The 16879-nt window shown below is 40.3% G+C and overlaps 2 protein-coding genes and 2 long non-coding RNA genes across 4 annotated transcripts in view; 3 read left to right on the forward strand and 1 right to left on the reverse strand.

The window, feature by feature from the left end:
• The window catches only part of LOC117504818, a 3434143-nt gene that overhangs the window by 103357 nt on the left and 3313907 nt on the right, over window positions 1–16879 (forward strand). The gene's annotated exons all lie outside the window — the stretch shown is intronic.
• LOC117504825 (protein NLRC3-like) overlaps window positions 1–16879 on the forward strand; it is a 577399-nt gene that overhangs the window by 95633 nt on the left and 464887 nt on the right. The gene's annotated exons all lie outside the window — the stretch shown is intronic.
• LOC117504932 lies at window positions 1154–15951 on the reverse strand. Its single transcript, XR_004558990.1, has 3 exons — window positions 15773–15951; window positions 12453–12454; window positions 1154–1166 (listed from the first exon to the last, which is right to left on the reverse strand). It is a non-coding gene; the product is annotated as an uncharacterized LOC117504932 (long non-coding RNA).
• The window catches only part of LOC117504889, a 43963-nt gene continuing 43009 nt past the window's right edge, over window positions 15926–16879 (forward strand). Inside the window, exon 1 of the long non-coding RNA XR_004558948.1 lies at window positions 15926–15936. This is a non-coding gene — a long non-coding RNA (uncharacterized LOC117504889). The remainder of the gene's footprint in view (window positions 15937–16879) is intronic.

Raw genomic sequence — 16879 nt, forward strand, 5'->3', positions numbered from 1 at the left:
GTGAGTTGTTCGGGTTTTTCGGGAGGCAGTGATTGTTGCGGGTTTTTCGGGAGCAGTGAGGTTGTTGCTGTTTTCGGGAGTGGCAGTGAGTTGTGTCGTGTTTTTCCGGGAGGCAGTGAGATTGTTCGTGTTTTCGGGGAGGCAGTAAATGGTTCGTTTTTCGGGAGGCAGTGATGGTGTCGTTTTTTTCGTGTGGTAAGGTGAGTTGCTCGTGGTTTTGGGGGGCAATGACTTGTTCATTTTATGAATTATCATGTGTGTTTTTAGGTGGCCCCTTTCGTCCAAACCTTTGACCACACTCAGAACAGGTCAATAATGCTTTCTCTGTCCTGTCTGAATTCTAATGTGTTTTTTTCAGAGTTGCCCTTCGTGTTCTGTCCTTTACTCCCATCAGAACAGCTAAATGGGTTTTCTTCTTGCATTTCCTCCCCTTTTGTTGCTCTGAGTTGTGCATAGTGACCAGATGCGTTTCCATATTTAGAGCCTTTAAAATGTTTTCTCATCAGTGTTGCCTGAACGAACAATATTGGTATGATGTTTTTCCAACAAACTTGACTGAAGTTCTCTGGTCTGTTTCCAGTCATCACTGTTCATCAGTCTCAGTTCCAGAAAAGGATTGTAAAAGACTGTTTGGACCTGAGTTGCTGGCTGGTTGTGTCCTCCATCGTCATTCTCCATCAGCTTCTGCTGTCATGTTCTGTGTATAGATGAGCTGCTGGCTACAGGCTCAGCCTCTGTGCTCTCATCACTTTGGCTTTGATGAAGCTGTGATGACTCTGGTTTTTCATCATCATTTTCACTCTTCACAGTTGAAAACCAAATTTGCTGAGATCTGCCTCCTCCAGCTGCTGAAGCTGCTCTCCCTGCTGATTATCCACAGCTTCTCTTCTCTTTGATGTCTCCTGGTCAACACTCAGATTCCATTCCTGGTGTTCAGGGAGAGTTTCTTCTTTAATCACCAACAACGGCTGCATGTCTGTAAAGAAACAATACAATTAATTTAACAATAAATGTTATGAACAACACTCAGTAAAATAAAGTATCAGTGGTGAGTTTGACCTGATGACAGTAAGTTATTGCAATGATGGAACTGACAGAGTGGCAATGTACATCAGCATTTGTTTTAAAATTTCACAAATTGTAATTCACATCCTTGTCTTCCACAACTGAATATGCAGTGTTTGATTTTCTGGATTGCTATAAAAATAGTGTAGGATGTCTACAGATGGTAAAAAATTACTGTTGCTCGAGTTTTGATGAAAACTGGCTTCCCTTCACCGACTTGAGGACTAGATTTCAAGATGTTGTTAGACCATTTCGGATCTCTAACGGTCATGAACTCAATGGCAGTCCTTAAAGCGACAGTAACACTCCATAATCTCTCATCAGCCCTTAAAATCACCGAAACACCGTCTGAATTTCTCGAATGGCGTCCCACGTCGGATCTGCCTCACAGTTTCTTAAAAAAATTTTGATAAGCAAAGCGCAGTCTCTCAGCAAGTTGTCAGACAAAGGAAGTCCGACATCGGGTTTGGACCAGTGCTCACTCAAGCCTGCCCACAGGCGAATGACGCAACCGACAGCCGTGAAAAAACTCACGCATGCGCACGAGGGTTCAGCTTGGCTGATGTAATCGCACTGCGATTTCAAATCCATATAGTTTCTAAAAAAATAAAAAGGTCTTTTCTCACAGACCTCGTATGGTGCTAACTTAAAACTTGAAAGAGTGTGAAGGGCATGCAAAAGAAATTTTATAACGTTTCGCTTTTTCATAACTGCTGGGTAGACTGGAAAATGCTGCTTTCAGAGTCTGCTGGCTTGCTGCTGCAGGACGTCTGGCTGGAAGCTCTGCTCTTCCCTTCAAAGCAAAAAAAAATCCAAAATGTAGCTACACTTTAGATTTAAATGTGATGGTGGAGGTTTTATCCCTGTGTCATTTCACGAGGTGTCCGCCATTATCCACTTTCAATTTAAGTTTATTATTTTCCCCCCGCAGATGGATGTGACATTGCGTTGCCAAAGCAGTAACTTTTTCCAACCTGGCTGATAAAAGTAGTCAAAAATGAGGCATTCAAATTTAAAAAAATATCAATATTTTTGTTAAAAAAATGCAATACTTATGTGAATTTATTTTCCCCTCCCACCCCTAATATATATACACCACAACAAACACATTTACATACATTTTAACATAGCTTCACTTAACATAGCTTCTTTCACACAAACTGGGAGATATTAATGTTCCAGTCACACCAGAGGGTCATGGGCTGCCCAACGGAAAACTGCACGTTAACGAGAAACTAATAATAACTGGTCAATGTGAAATGTCAGACATGGGTCCTGTTCTTTAATAAGCAGACAGGTGAGTTATGATCGACACCTTTAAATGGCTTTAACAGAGGTTGATTAATACATTTTGGACACTGCTTCAATTAAAATAATAAATAATAATACTAAAATCATCCCACTCATTATCCTCTCAGGCTCAGACACACACGGGCATGACAAATGAGTATGATGAGTAGATTCAGCAGGGTTTTGTCAATTACCAGCTCACACCTGAAAATAACTTCTACAACACATTTGAATAGATGGACATGCAGGATGTCCCCAAGCAATCCCAGCGTGCACCGCACCAAATCCAAAATGAAGCTATCCGTTGGGCTACAATGGAAACAAGTGCATTGGGTTGGTATCGAGATCCAGTTCTTTTCGGGTATTGTTAAGAAATTATTCGATCCGGTGACATCATTAGCCTTTTTGGCTTAACGATTCCCTTATTGGTCCTTCAGAGCGGCTGTTGTTTTGAGGGTGTTTGTCAGGAAATGATCACTTCTCTACGTTGATTACAGACACTGCAGCGGTCTGTAATCAACCGTTTCTGCAGCACCACTTTACTTTGAACCTTGAACCAAGGAAGCAATGCACTGCTTCATTGGAACTTTGCTTCACGTCCTCTTCAGAAGCAGCAACTCCGCATTAACCCCTCTCAAAGCCATTAAAATATGTCAATTGTAAGTCAGTTTGTGTGGATTAAAGTGACTAACTGGGACTCCTGTCTTGTTGCGAGAAAGAAACAAGAATCTTTCCTCAGTTCCGTTGCTCGACACGCTGCGCCGCACGGAATTAACAACTTCAAAGCAAATCGCCGTTTAAATCAAAATGACAACCCACTTTCCAAACACTGTATACAAACAATAAACTGCAATCGATCAAACATTTTTCTTTTTCCTCCCAAACTGAGATGTCCTGCTCTGACGTGCAGCAGCCAAAGACTGTATGGCTGCAGACCTGCAGACTCCAGCAGACAGCTGAGCTCAGCTCAGATGTATGGAGAGACTTTCATGCCAAAAATATCTTTAATGCTTTTGACAAAAACTACAGATTTTGTTCATTTCTATTTATGTCCAGAGATCAAGGATCCAGTGACCAATTTCATATTTACTTACTTTGACTCAATAAAATGTTGACGTAGAAAACCTGTAAAGCCTACTTTTAATACACAGAAAATTCAAAGGAGGTATCGATAAGGAATTGGATCGATAATGGTATCGATAAAAACTTATCAATACCCATCTCTACAAGTGCATTTGTCGCTTTATGTGTGTTACCCTGTATCTTAGTGTATTCTTGTTTTTACATTATTATAGAACTCAAATGGAATCCCCTCTCACTATCGCACGGCGTTCTGGCCTGGAGATCGGGGTAGAAGTTCCCCGCGGCCTCGGAGGACGAAGCTCAGGACTGAAAGCTTCGTCTTTAGACGGCGGAGCTAAAACTAATGCTAACAGGCCCGCTAGCCGACCAGACACTAAGCTGGTCTGGAGTGTCCGTGATATCTAACTCCACTGAACTCAGAAGCTGCTCTACCTTACGGACACGGCTCTCTCAGAGGGCCACCCTGTCTGACAACATCACACAAGTTATTTTAAAGTGTTGAGCACCAAGAAAAGAACAAGCGAGGAGCGACAGCTAGCACAAGCTAAGTGCTAACGAGAAGCTAACCACTGCTAGGACTCACACAACAGCAAATTAATGAGCTAAAGTCCGTAGCTGTTGCATTTAAAGACTAACAAAAGTAATGCACAATTAATTAAGATAAAAGAAACAATTCCAACCTTGTATTCAAAAGAAGAGCGGAGAGAAGTCCAGGCGCCGACGAGTCAGTCCATTCACAGGCGTGGGAGTGGCCCATCTGCTCTTCCTGCAATCTGATTGGCCACCTGTGTGCTTCTCCCATTGTCATTGGCTGTTGCTTATGTCAATCATTGTGCAAGATGTAAGCCACCGTTGCTATGATCAAACGGAAACAAAACTGAAACCTAGTATAAGACTGCACCGTGTATGAAACTCTACAGAGCTTTTATTTTGACAAGTTCAGGAAGTGGTTCTGCATCTGCGCCGATTAAATGCTGTAACTTCACCGATCATGGTGCGCGCTTGGAGTTAAACGGTGACCCGTAGAACACTGTATTAAATATTCCTGAGAATTGTCAAATTGAAAAGCGTGGACATGCTTTTCACTGTTGCAGCACAAGTAATGTGTTGCTTCCAGTGTGTTTGTGCACTGATTGATTGACTGATTGAGTTTATTTTGTAAAATCAATATAAACATACAGAGGTGAATATATCAGTGATATACTGATAACAATAAACAATAAACGATTATTTCCATTGTGGTTTTTGTGAAACTATCACGTGACAAAATAGGGGGGCTTGAATGAACATGTACAACTTGTAAATAAGACAGTAGTACCTTAACAATTAATGTAAATAACTATATATATAGTTTGCACTGGAATACCAATTAAACAAGTCCAAATTATAAAGAAAACAATAAGATCTTAACAGTTAATGTAAATGGTAACTGTATACCTATAGATATGTACGACACAACAACACTGATCACTGTATTGTGAATATTTTTACTTCAATCATCATTTGGAATGTTTTTGGTCTTCAGTCACTTTAGTTTGTCCCTGTGCTCTGGACTGTGGCTGCACACAGCTCATCCTGGTTGGATTGTGTCTCAATGGAATTAAGATGGTTAAATGCAGAGGATATATTTCATTATATGGATCCATGTACTGACACTGAAGACTTTTACTCTTGTTCTGTGTTACCTGTTTTGTAGACAGAAATTTTGGCATCTCATAAAATAACGGGACTAACCTGTGTGGACAATTTGATGGTGGTTCTACTAGAATTTTTTTTTTCTTTTTGTCTTTTAAAAATTAACTTTACTTATCTGGAAATTTCGTAATTTTTTATCAACATTAATTTTGGAAATGAAGCTGTGTGTGAGAAACTTCGTTCCCATAACTCATAGTTTTTCTCATCTCCATCAAAACATAACCTGTTCCATCAGCTTCCAGTCTCCTTCCTGGGTCCATAACCTGTTGATGTTGCATCATAAAAGCACTGGAATACTGTGTCTTAACATAATGGAGGAACAAACTCACACACACTTCAGTTTGTTTGACTGGCAGGAAACTGCTCACAGGAGCGAAGTCACAGTCATTTATTGATTATCTGCTGCACTCTGAAAATGACAGCAGAGAGAAGAGCACATTGAAGAACACAACAGTTCAACATCTCTGAATTACAGGATTGATGGAGAAAATATAGCTTTTTTCATTTTTTCTTTCGTCTCTGCCAGTCACTGTCCAGTAGGTGGCGGTAATGCAACGCTAAGTTCGTCACTTCAATAGACTCCATCGAAGAAGAACTATTTCCTGTTGTCGTCCGAGTCTAAAGCTAATTAGCTGGAAACGCTGGAAACTCTTCTCTGAACAGAACAAACTTCACTCTGTGATCCTCGAATATGTTTTTTGAAGAGCTCCAGAAGCACAAAGTTCGACAATAAACCGGAAGAAGAAGAAGAAAAGGTGAAGTTAGCGCGAAAAGGTGGAAGAGCTGAGAAGGTTGTTGAAACAGCGGCTAACTGCTGCTAATGTTGAGATATTTGAGTTGGTAGAAACAAACAGATCGCAGAGCAGCAAGAAGAAACGAGTGGATTTAAAGAAGAGAAGAAACTAGTCAACGTGCTGGAAGCTGTTTTCAAGCCTGAAGTTCGCTGATCCAGAGCAGGTTTGTCCACTAAACTTTATTTCAGACCAACTCCACCACATCCAAATGATAGCTGTTAGTTTGTGTTGGAGTTCTTATTATAGACTGAACACTAAATATCAGCAAAAATAAACAAGACAAACTGATAAATGAAGGACAGTTAAGCTTGGTGATGGACTGATGAAGCTGATCCATCGATACTATTGATTACAGTTTTTCCTCATTTTTGTACACACAAAATCCACAAAAAGGAACTATGTAAACAATTCATAAAATCTGAAGCTCATGAATCAGCATCATGACTCCAAACTGCTGAACTCTGAGCACACTAAACACCACGCTGCCCACAATAACCATATTAGAAGAAAATAAAATTGAAGATCTGTCTGGATAAGACAACTTTAAAAACCTCTTTGAGGGTGAGTTATGGCTCCTGATAGTGTTGATAAAATCACACATACAAATGATTTATTGCACATTCTGAGTGTGGAAGAGTTCTTGGACATGTGAGCAGCTGCAGACATGTTATTATTGGACATTTGAGGAGCATAAAAAGAAGGACTGATGAGACGCAGTGAGACAGGGAGGGGACAGCTGTTATGTTAATGAGTGTCAGAGGGAGGAGTTGTACTTTATACTTTATTTTGTGATTTCTCATGGACTATCTGCAGTACCTTCGTGGCCCACACTTTGGTTGTCACTGCCATCATTGTTTTTTAACAGGGTTTTTACTCTTCTCTTAAGGTTTTACAGGGTTTACATTTTCTATTTTATGGAACTGAAGGCCGTAATGATCAAAATCAAATAAATAAATAAGACTGAAACATTCTAATTTCTATGCACCGAAACTATAAAATGTAAAATTTTCATTCTCTGCAATACCTGACAAAAAATACTGAACTTTTTCCATGATGATCTAATTTTCTGAGATGCTCCTGTAAATATAGTCCAGTTCCCATTTAAAGAGTCTGGTGATCCTGAGAAAGGTCCGCTGAGGCCCTCGAGTTTCACTGACACCCATGGGACAGCGCACCCGACACCAGCGGTTCCCCGTGCAGGTGGTGAGCTCACAGGGTGGAGATGGTAAGTCCATGTTGCTTTATTGTTTTAGGCTGTGCCCGACTGGGCTCTGTGGCAAGTCCAGCCACCAGGTGCTGGCTGACGGGACCTTCATCCAGGTCTGGCTCCAGATGAGGCTGGGTCACATTTCATCTGCCTCGTTCTGTCATGGTGTCTTGTGAATCATTCTTAGTCTGGCCTCTTGCCTGAGACCAATTTGCCATAGGAGACCTGACCAGGAGCAGAAAGGCTCAAGACGACGCAGCTCTCAGGTTCATAGCACCACACAGACCTCTCCACCATGATAAGGTGATGGTTCCCGGAGAGGTCTTATGGAAAGGGAAAGGAAAGTCTGGGTCCCCTGCTAGAGCTGTTGCCCCCACGACCCAATCCCAGATAAGTGGTTGAAGATGAGTGATCCTGAGATTTGGATTTCAGAGTCCAGGTCTGGTTTGAGACGTGTAAAATATCGCACAGGTAGGAGTCACTGAGTCTTGACCTCAAGTGGTTCTTGTTAAAGTTCATAAGCTCACACAAATACGAGGGGTGAATGAAAAGTTTTGAGCCCGACCATGAAGAAACCACAACTGAATTAATGTGTTGTTTTATTTTTCAACATAATCCTTGTGTAAGTCCACAGACGTTTTCCAGTTTGGCTGCAGTGACTCAAGGAAGTCATCCACTGCAGACACGAGATCATTATCAGGATTATAATGAGTTCAAGCAAGATGGTTTTTCATATTTGGAAACAGATGGAAGACTGAAGGAGCCAAATCAAGGGAATAAGGTGGTTGCTGAAGAAGTTTGAAGCTACATTCATGAATGGCAGCCATTGTGATGACCGACGTGTGGATCAGAGCATTGCCCTCATAAAACAGAACACTTCACCAGAGCATTCCACACCACTTCTGCTTTAGTTTCTCCTGCAGTTGTCACAAAAGTGCAGCATAATAGAACCCATTGATGGTCTGTCCCTTCTGGAGATCGTCCACCATGATGATGTCCTCAGCATCTCAGGAGACTGAGGCCATGGCCTTTCCACCACATTTGACAGCTTTGGCTTTCTTCGGCAGGGGAGAACCCAAATGTTTCCATTGCTTCAACTGTTGTTTGGACTCCGGTTTGATGTTTGAAGTGATGGACTCAGGTCTCATCTATGGTCACAAATTGTCACAAGAAGTTACCTGGATCTGCCTAAAAAAGCCGAAGATTCCCCCTGGACTTCTGAAACCTTGTGGGTTTCTGATCGTTGGTAAGAAGACTTGGGACCCATTGTGCTGAAAGTTTCATTGTTCCCAGTTCTTCCGTCAGAAGCAAATGAACTGAGTAATGTAATCAGTAATGTAACGTAATCAGTCTCTTTATTATATGGCTGCAATGCTACGCGCGCTGTGATTGGCTGATTAGTGGTCGGCTATTTTCCCATATCCGGACTGGTTACCATGACAGTCGGTCCACAACGTGTATTTTTATTACAAACCGGGAACCTAAAAACACAATTAGAAAAACCAGGTCGGACATAAACATACTCCATAAATATCTAAACGGCATCTGAAAAAACACACAGATTCAAAGTTTACCACCCCATTCACCCGATTATGACGGACCATCTGTTAGCAAGTTCTTCATGGAGGTAAAGAAAGCGAACAGGTCTGATGGTATTGAGCTTTAGAGTGAATGAAGTTATGTGTCTTTTCCACTGGTTTAATAACACAATCCAAAGTGAGAAGTTTGTCACAGTGAAGTTGAAGAACATTTGCTCCTGCTTCTGACTTTATTACAGATCGGTGTGGACAGTGGTTAAATTGGGATTTGACAGATGGGCAACCCTAAAATCCAGTGTCACTGTGCAGCGGGGAAAATCACGTGCCTCAGAATTAGTATTCCAAATAAGTGATTTCACTTTATTTTTGGCCCATATGTATTATGTCAGCATTACTTCAGAACACTACAGCATAGAACAAAGTCATGTTTTCATTGTATTACCCTATAAATTTAAATATTAAAAGAGAACCCAAAAACTGATTCATACTTCATACACCAAGATGGCTAAAAATACACAATTATAGCAGAAACTAGCGTGTTGCTTGCAGAGATCCATGGGCTCTAGATTGGATTGTGTTTATTAAATATCTAGCTGACATTTTTCAAGGGTTGTAAATAAATTATACAACATTTCTATAATGAGTTGGAATGTTGTGTGAGTCCAGAATGTTTTTAGAAACGTAGACCTCAACAATATTTAGAGAAGAAATCAACCCTTTTATTTCCTGTTAATCACAATTTTTTAATGTTAATTTACTGTCTTAATGTATTTATAAATTGTTTATATTCTTATTATCATATACACACAATTATTATTGTTAATACAGGGCTGTGAAAATGCCACGAATCCAAGGAATTTTGCGAAATTCATCATGGGAATTTCATGGAGTTTAATTGTTCTGAGTTCATGCATAGTTTGGTTTACAATTAAAAGGAAAATCATTCCAGGTCCTACTTCCTTGTCATATTTTATTTCAACATGATCATTAACGGTTCAAATCAAAGGTTGAATCGAGGATCATTTAAATATGCATTTCTTTTGAGATTTTTTTTTTTCTTCCAGGAGATGCTGAAAATGTCTCATTAGATACAAAATTAATTTGGTTTCTGGGGCCCCACAGGCACAACATCGCGGCTGTGCCCCCCAGACCCCCTGCAAATTTTCCTCGGATTTCACAATTTTCATTTCACAGCCCTGATTTTTATGAACACCATCATAAATTTTCTGTGGCACACCCCCTCACAGCAGTCTCCATAATTTTGGAAATGAGGGTTCAGATTTTAAAGCCACGGGCTTGACAGCAGAAGATCCTTGTTTCCCCATCAGATGGTAAAAAGTGCTGCAGAAATTAAGGCCATTAACATTGTTTGACATCAGCAACATTATAAAATACTAAATAAATTTGTTGGCTGATATATTTTTAATGAGATGTAATGTCACTATAGATATGTTCATGTCATATTTCATGAGTTTTGTCATTATGTTGGAGTCCAGTTAAAGTAAATGTAAAACAAACCCTCCTGATGTACATTTTCACTTTATCAGTTCCATCAGTGCAAAAACTTGCTGTCATCAGGTCAAACTTACCACTCTGATACTTTATTTTAATGAGAGTTGTTCTAACATTTATTGTTAATTTGTTTCTTTACAGAGATGCAGCCGTTGTTGGTGATTAAAGAAGAAACTCTCCCTGAACACCAGGAATGGAATCTGAGTGCTGACCAGGAGGACATTAAAGAAGAAGAGAAGCTGTGGATAAGTCAGCAGGAAGAGCAGCTTCAGCAGCTGGAGGAGGCAGATCTCACCAAGTTTGGTTTCACTGCCGTCCCTGTGAAGAGTGAAAATGATGATGAAAAACCAGAGTCATCACAGCTTCATCAAAGCCGAAGTGATGAGAGCACAGAGGCTGAGCCTGTAGCCAGCAGCTCATCTGTACACAGAACACTGACAGCAGAAGCTGATGGAGAGGACAATAGAGGACCACAACCAGCCAGCAACTCAATTCCAAACAGTCATTTACAACTAGATACCAGTGGCAGGAGTTCAGATGGTTCTGGAACTGAGACTGATGACAGTGGAGACTGGAAACAGACCAGAGAACTTCAGTCAAGTTTTAACTGTTGGAAAAATACCAGTATTGTTTGTTCAGGTAACACTGATGAAAAACAATTTAAAGGCTCTAAATATGGAAAAGCATCTGGTCACATGAACAGATCAGAGCAACAAATGGAGAGGCAAGCAAGCAGAAAACAATTTAGCTGTTCTGATCAGAGTAAAAGACAGAAACAGAAGGGCACTCTGAACAAAGGCATGACAATTCAGAGAGGACAGAAACCATTTAGCTGTTCTGAATGTGGTCAAAGATTTGGACGAAAGAGCAACCTGAGCCAACACATGATATCTCATACAGGACAAAAACCATTTGGCTGTTCTGAATGTGGTCAAAGATTTTGGCAAAAGGGCAACCTGAAGAGACACATGGTAATTCATACAAGGCAAAAAGCATTTGACCATTCTGAGTGCGGTAAAAGATTTGGACAAAAGGGCAGCCTGAATGAACACATGGTAATTCATACAGGGCAAAAAGCATTTGTCTGTTCTGAGTGTAGTAAAAGATTTAGACACAAGGGCCACTTGAACGAACACTTGAGAATTCATACGGGGCAAAAACCATTTGTCTGTTCTGAGTGTGGTAAAAGATTTAGACACAAGAGCCACCTGAACAAACACATGATAATTCATACAGGGCAAAAACCATTTGTCTGTTCTGAGTGTGGTAAAAGATTTGGACAAAAGAGCACCCTGAACGAACACATGAGAATTCATACAGGGCAAAATCCATTTGTCTGTTGTGGGTGTGGGAAACGATTTGGATACAAGAGCCACTTGAACCAACACATGAGAATTCATACAGGTCAAAAACCATTTATCTGTTCTCAGTGTGGTAAAAGATTTGGACAAAAGAGCACTCTGAACAGACACTTGATAATTCATGCATCTAGCAAAGAACACCAAAGCAAGCCAGTCTCTGACACAAAAGGAGATGTAGGAGTCAAACACCACCCCAACAAATTAGGAGTCAGGCACTGCCCCCCAAAAAGGAGTCATTCACCACCTCAACCACAAAACAATATACAGATGCGCCCAGACCCAGAGCAGTGGGAATTAGAAGACGAATTGGCAAATAAGATTGAGGACACAAGGAGAATGAACATGAAAGAGCATCCAAAACTGATCAAATTGGAGGATGATTTAAAAAGTTCACAAGTATACTACAGAAAGTTAACCTGGGATTGGCTAGACTGGTCCCAGAAGGAACCACATTGACAGAGTTAAACTGTGGGAATTATGGCGCAGCATGGTACATACAAAGTAAATTAGCCCCACATGATTTGGAGAGAAAAGGAACCACAATTAAGAAAAAGAATACCGTGCTACAATGGAAAAAGACATTATAACAAAAAATCAGCCACCTAAGAGCAGAGATCTCCCAAATAATATTTCTGGGAGGCCAAAACCACAAAAGAAAATCGCATTAAAAGAAAATGCAATGTTGAAGATAAACAGCTGGGTGGGAGGCTGGCTGAACATCAAGATTTAGTGAAAGATTTTGTGGCATAGATTAGGAACAAAGACAAGAAAATACAAGCAAAACAGATAAACAATTTGCAAAAAAAAAAAAAAAAAAAACCCAGGCTTGTGTACAGGAAGTTGGCAAACGACACAATAGAAGTACAACAGCCACCTGAGAGAGAACAAATTGAAAAATTCTTAAGACCACTCTTTGAAGACCCAAAACAACACCAAGAGGCTGAGTGGATTGGAAAAAATAAAATAGAAAAACAAAGACAAACAGTAAATGCCAGCAATTGTAATCACTGAAGAGGAGATCAGAAAGAAAATGAGTGAATACAGTAACTTCAAGGCACCTGGCATCGACAAAATCCCAAATTTTTGGCCGAAAAAACTGACAGCATTGCACCATTATGTCGTGGCTTTCACAAAAATATTGAACGGAGTAGAGGACACACCAGACTAGCTAACGACTGGGAACACAAGCCTACTTCCAAAGAACAAGGAAACACAGCTTCCCAACAAGTACAGACCCATCTGCTGCCTAACAACAACATACAAATGGCTGACAGGAATCATAACTGATGACATTTCTGAACATCTGGACACTGGTGGCTACCTGGAAAATAAATAGAAAGGTTGTTCCAGAAGAAGATTAGGAGCTAAAGACCAGTTACTGACAGACAAATCTATCCTGGAGGACTGCAAAAAAAGGAGAAGGAACCTCAGCATGGCTTGGATTGACTACAAAAAGGAATTTGACAGCGTGCCACACTCCTGGATCATGAGGTGCTTAGAACTCTACAACATCGATGAGGAAATAAGATTTTTTTCCTGAGAGCACAAATGAACAAGTGGAACACCACCATCACCCTCAATCACACAGAGGGACAAATACAATCCCAGAGTCAGAGAGGGATATTTCAGGGAGACAGCTTCTCGCCACTTTTATTCTGCTTAACCATAGTCCCGCTAAGCAAGATCCTGAAGGAACACGACATCGGGTATGACTTAAGTAGAGGCAGAGGAAGTAAACATCAGGAAGCGGTGAACCAGCTCTTATTTATGGATGACTTGAAGATCTTTGTCAACTCAGAGCAGGGACTCATTCGGTTAGTGGAGGCAGTCCATAACATCACCATGGACATTGGTATGGAATTTGGACTGGATAAATGTTCTAAATGTGCAATCAGGGGAAGAAAAAAAAGGAAGCAGCAGAAAACACAGTTGGATGAAGGGAGCTGTAATGAAGATTTGGCTGAAGATTCCACTTACAAATACTTGGGAACTGAAGAAAATGAGAGAGCAACACAACAGTACCTAAACCATTTAAAAAAAGATGTGCAAGTCGGAATTAACACCAAAGAACAATTGTCAACAACAAACAACACTGATGGTTTGAGGGCGGGGCTTCCATCAGGCTCCAGCAGGTCAAATTGACATCTTCAGATGTTTCAGTCTGTTCATTGAAGCCTGAAACCAAAGTCCTGGTGTCTTTCTTGGGGATGGATGACTGGTCTTCTTCTACCTCCGTCCTACAGAAGGTGCATCATAATGTGCCTGTGGGGGAACAGGATGGGAGGGAACTTCAAGTTCCTGCTGGATTCTCTGATCTAATAAACTCACCAAAACAAAGAAACATTTGTCCACAATATAAAGAAATGCATCCTGGATATTACATTTGCATAGCTCATGAAGTGAAAAAGTTTCAGACTTTGGTAAATTCTGGATGAGAAGCACCAGCGTCTGTAGTTTGTAGTTTGTCATTAAAATTGTTCTTGTCTCGTCTTCACACTTAAAGGTTTCGGCACTTTCAGTTTTCCACAAAAAGTGACAAAATTGACTTCAGGCTGAAAGCAGGATTGTAGGGAAATTATAGTGGGTTTGTTCTGTGAGATCTTGGGGACAACATGAAGATGGACGTGTGTACACAAAGTTCAAAGTTCATGCTGCATTCAATGGAAAGCTGGAACTCAGGATTTCTGACTTTGAGCTTGAAAATCTACATATTTGAACAGGACCTAGAATCAATGTAACAAGTTGAACATTAAACATCTGGTTCTGTTCTGGTCCAGTGTGTGTTGAATCAGGTGCATCGAGTTTTGGGTTTTGACAGACAGACACAGAATTGTATTAAGATTTGTGAACTAATATTGCATTTAATAATTTTTCCATCATTTTCATGAGGGTGAGAAGTTTTGCGTCTTGCTTACTTTAATCCATTTTGAATTTAAATTATTTTAATGATTTTTTAAATGGGCAGCACGGTAGCTTAGTGGTTAGCACTGTTGCCTCACAGCGAGAAGGTCGTGGGTTCTATTCCCGTGGCGTTTGTGTGGAGTTTGCATGTTCTCCCCGTGTTTGCGTGGGTTTCCTCCCACATCCAAAGGCATGCAGGTTAGGTGGATTGGAATCTTTGAAAAAATTGTCCATAGGTGTGGGTGTGTCTGTGTTTGTTTGTCTGTTTGTGGCCCTGCGACAGACTGGCGTCCTGTCCTGGGTGTACCCCGCCTCACGCCCTTTGACTGCTGGGATAGGCTGCAGCCCCCCACGACCCTTAATTGGACTAAGCGGTAGAAGATGGATGGATTGATGGATTTTTTAAATATTTTGAGTGTTTTGCTGTTTTCTAATTTCAATCATTTTCATGTTTTTTAAAATATGTTTCCTTTGTCATTTTTTACAGATTTTAGGTCTTTTTTATTGTAAACATTTTTCTAACTTTTTCTGCTTTGTGATGATTTTTATTTTAATAATAAAGACGACACCATGTAATTAAGAAAAAGTTTACTTAAATTATTTTAACCCATTTTAAAGGTTTTGTTTTCATGTGTTCACAGCCTCCCCTCGATTATGTCAAATGAACAGATTTTGGTGTGAAAAGGCGTGTCCACAAAGTGAAGGTTCTGATGGGTTAAACCCGACTTTGATGTTACATTTCCTGAAGAAACAAACATACTGACAACTGAAATTATTTCATCTTAATTGTAACAACTGTTACTGTTGAGAAGAAGCTGTTGTTAATTTGAGGGATTTTTGATAGAAATGCAGTTATGTTCCAAAACATTTATGGACCAAACAGTAAACATGGACGCATCAGAGACAGAGACAGACAATTTGTTGGACTGAATTCTTCCTCACACACACAACTTCATATTTATCAGAATCTTCTTCTATAAAAAGTATGTCAGCTACGTAATAAAAAACACTTTGACCTGAGAACTGTAATAACATGGAGAACAAAAACTGGACATTTGTCTCTCTAAAGGATTGCCATGGTAATATTTGACAACCTTTGTCAACCATTTAACTTAAAACTTTGTCAATATTTGATAAGTGTTAATTCATATCTGAATCAGTACAAATTAATTACTGTAAATGGGTCATAGATCTACGGGGCAAATTAAAACCCCAAACATGAATGTTGAGTCCAGCTGTCTGTGTTGTTCCACTGCTGTTTGTGTCTCAGAGAAAATGGTGCACGGTTCTTAATTTTACTGCTTCTCTTTTACTTCAGAGTGAAACGTGACTCTGACAACACAATTTACACATCATCCAAGTTTAAATCATTTCCTTGATGTTCATGAATGAATCTGTAAAGTGTAACAACCTTTAAATGTCTCATGGATCAAGTGTCATTTGTCTCGGTTTCTGTTTGTGTGTTTTACAACCAAGTCGTCACAATAAAAGTACAAACAGCTTCATTCTACTACATGACGCTTTTCAATCAAAAAGTGTGTTAGTGGGGCTGTTAATCGGGACAATTGTGCACAGAATGAAAACATGAAACTTTCAGGGTTTGTTCTTGATGACAGAAGCTTTAGTTTAAGATTTGGATATGTCCTCAGTTTGACCTCTGGAGGTCAAGTAACTAGTAAAAACAAACAAAAATGCAACTTATGCTCCAGAAAATGCAGAACTTCAAATGAAGGAAACTTCACCTCAAAGATCAAATTGAACTTTATTAATTTTTTTCCGGCTGCTGTTTGGGCATCCAGAATAAAATTTTTGCCAAAACCCAATGCAGCTCTGAACTTGATCCGCTGTGATGACCCTGAACAATTGGAGTCGACTGAGAGACCAACAACATGTGGCTGCTGGTGGAAACTGAACAAACTGTTTTCTGTCATATCAAATCAAGTCATTTTCATTTATATAGCGCCAAATCACAACAAACAGTTGCCCCAAGGCGCTTCATATTGCAAGGCAAAGCAATACAATAATTACAGAAAAACCCCAACTGTCCAAATGACCCCCTGTGAGCAAGCACTTGGCGACAGTGGGAAGGAAAAACTCCCTTTTAACAGGAAGAAACCTCCAGCAGAACCAGGCTCAGGGAGGGGCAGTCTTCTGCTGGGACTGGTTGGGGCTGAGGGAGAGAACCAGGAAAAAGACATGCTGTGGAAGACAGCAGAGATCAGTCACTAATGATTAAATGCAGAGTGGTGCATACAGAGCAAAAAGAGAAAGAAACAGTGCATCATGGGAACCCCCCAGCAGTCTAAGTCTATAGCAGCATAACTAAGGGATGGTTCAGGGTCACCTGATCCAGCCCTAACTATAAGCTTTAGCAAAAAGGAAAGTTTTAAGCCTAATCTTAAAAGTAGAGAGGGTGTCTGTCTCCCTGATCCG

Source organism: Thalassophryne amazonica, chromosome 23, assembly GCF_902500255.1.
Source record: "Thalassophryne amazonica chromosome 23, fThaAma1.1, whole genome shotgun sequence".
NCBI lineage: Eukaryota > Metazoa > Chordata > Actinopteri > Batrachoidiformes > Batrachoididae > Thalassophryne > Thalassophryne amazonica.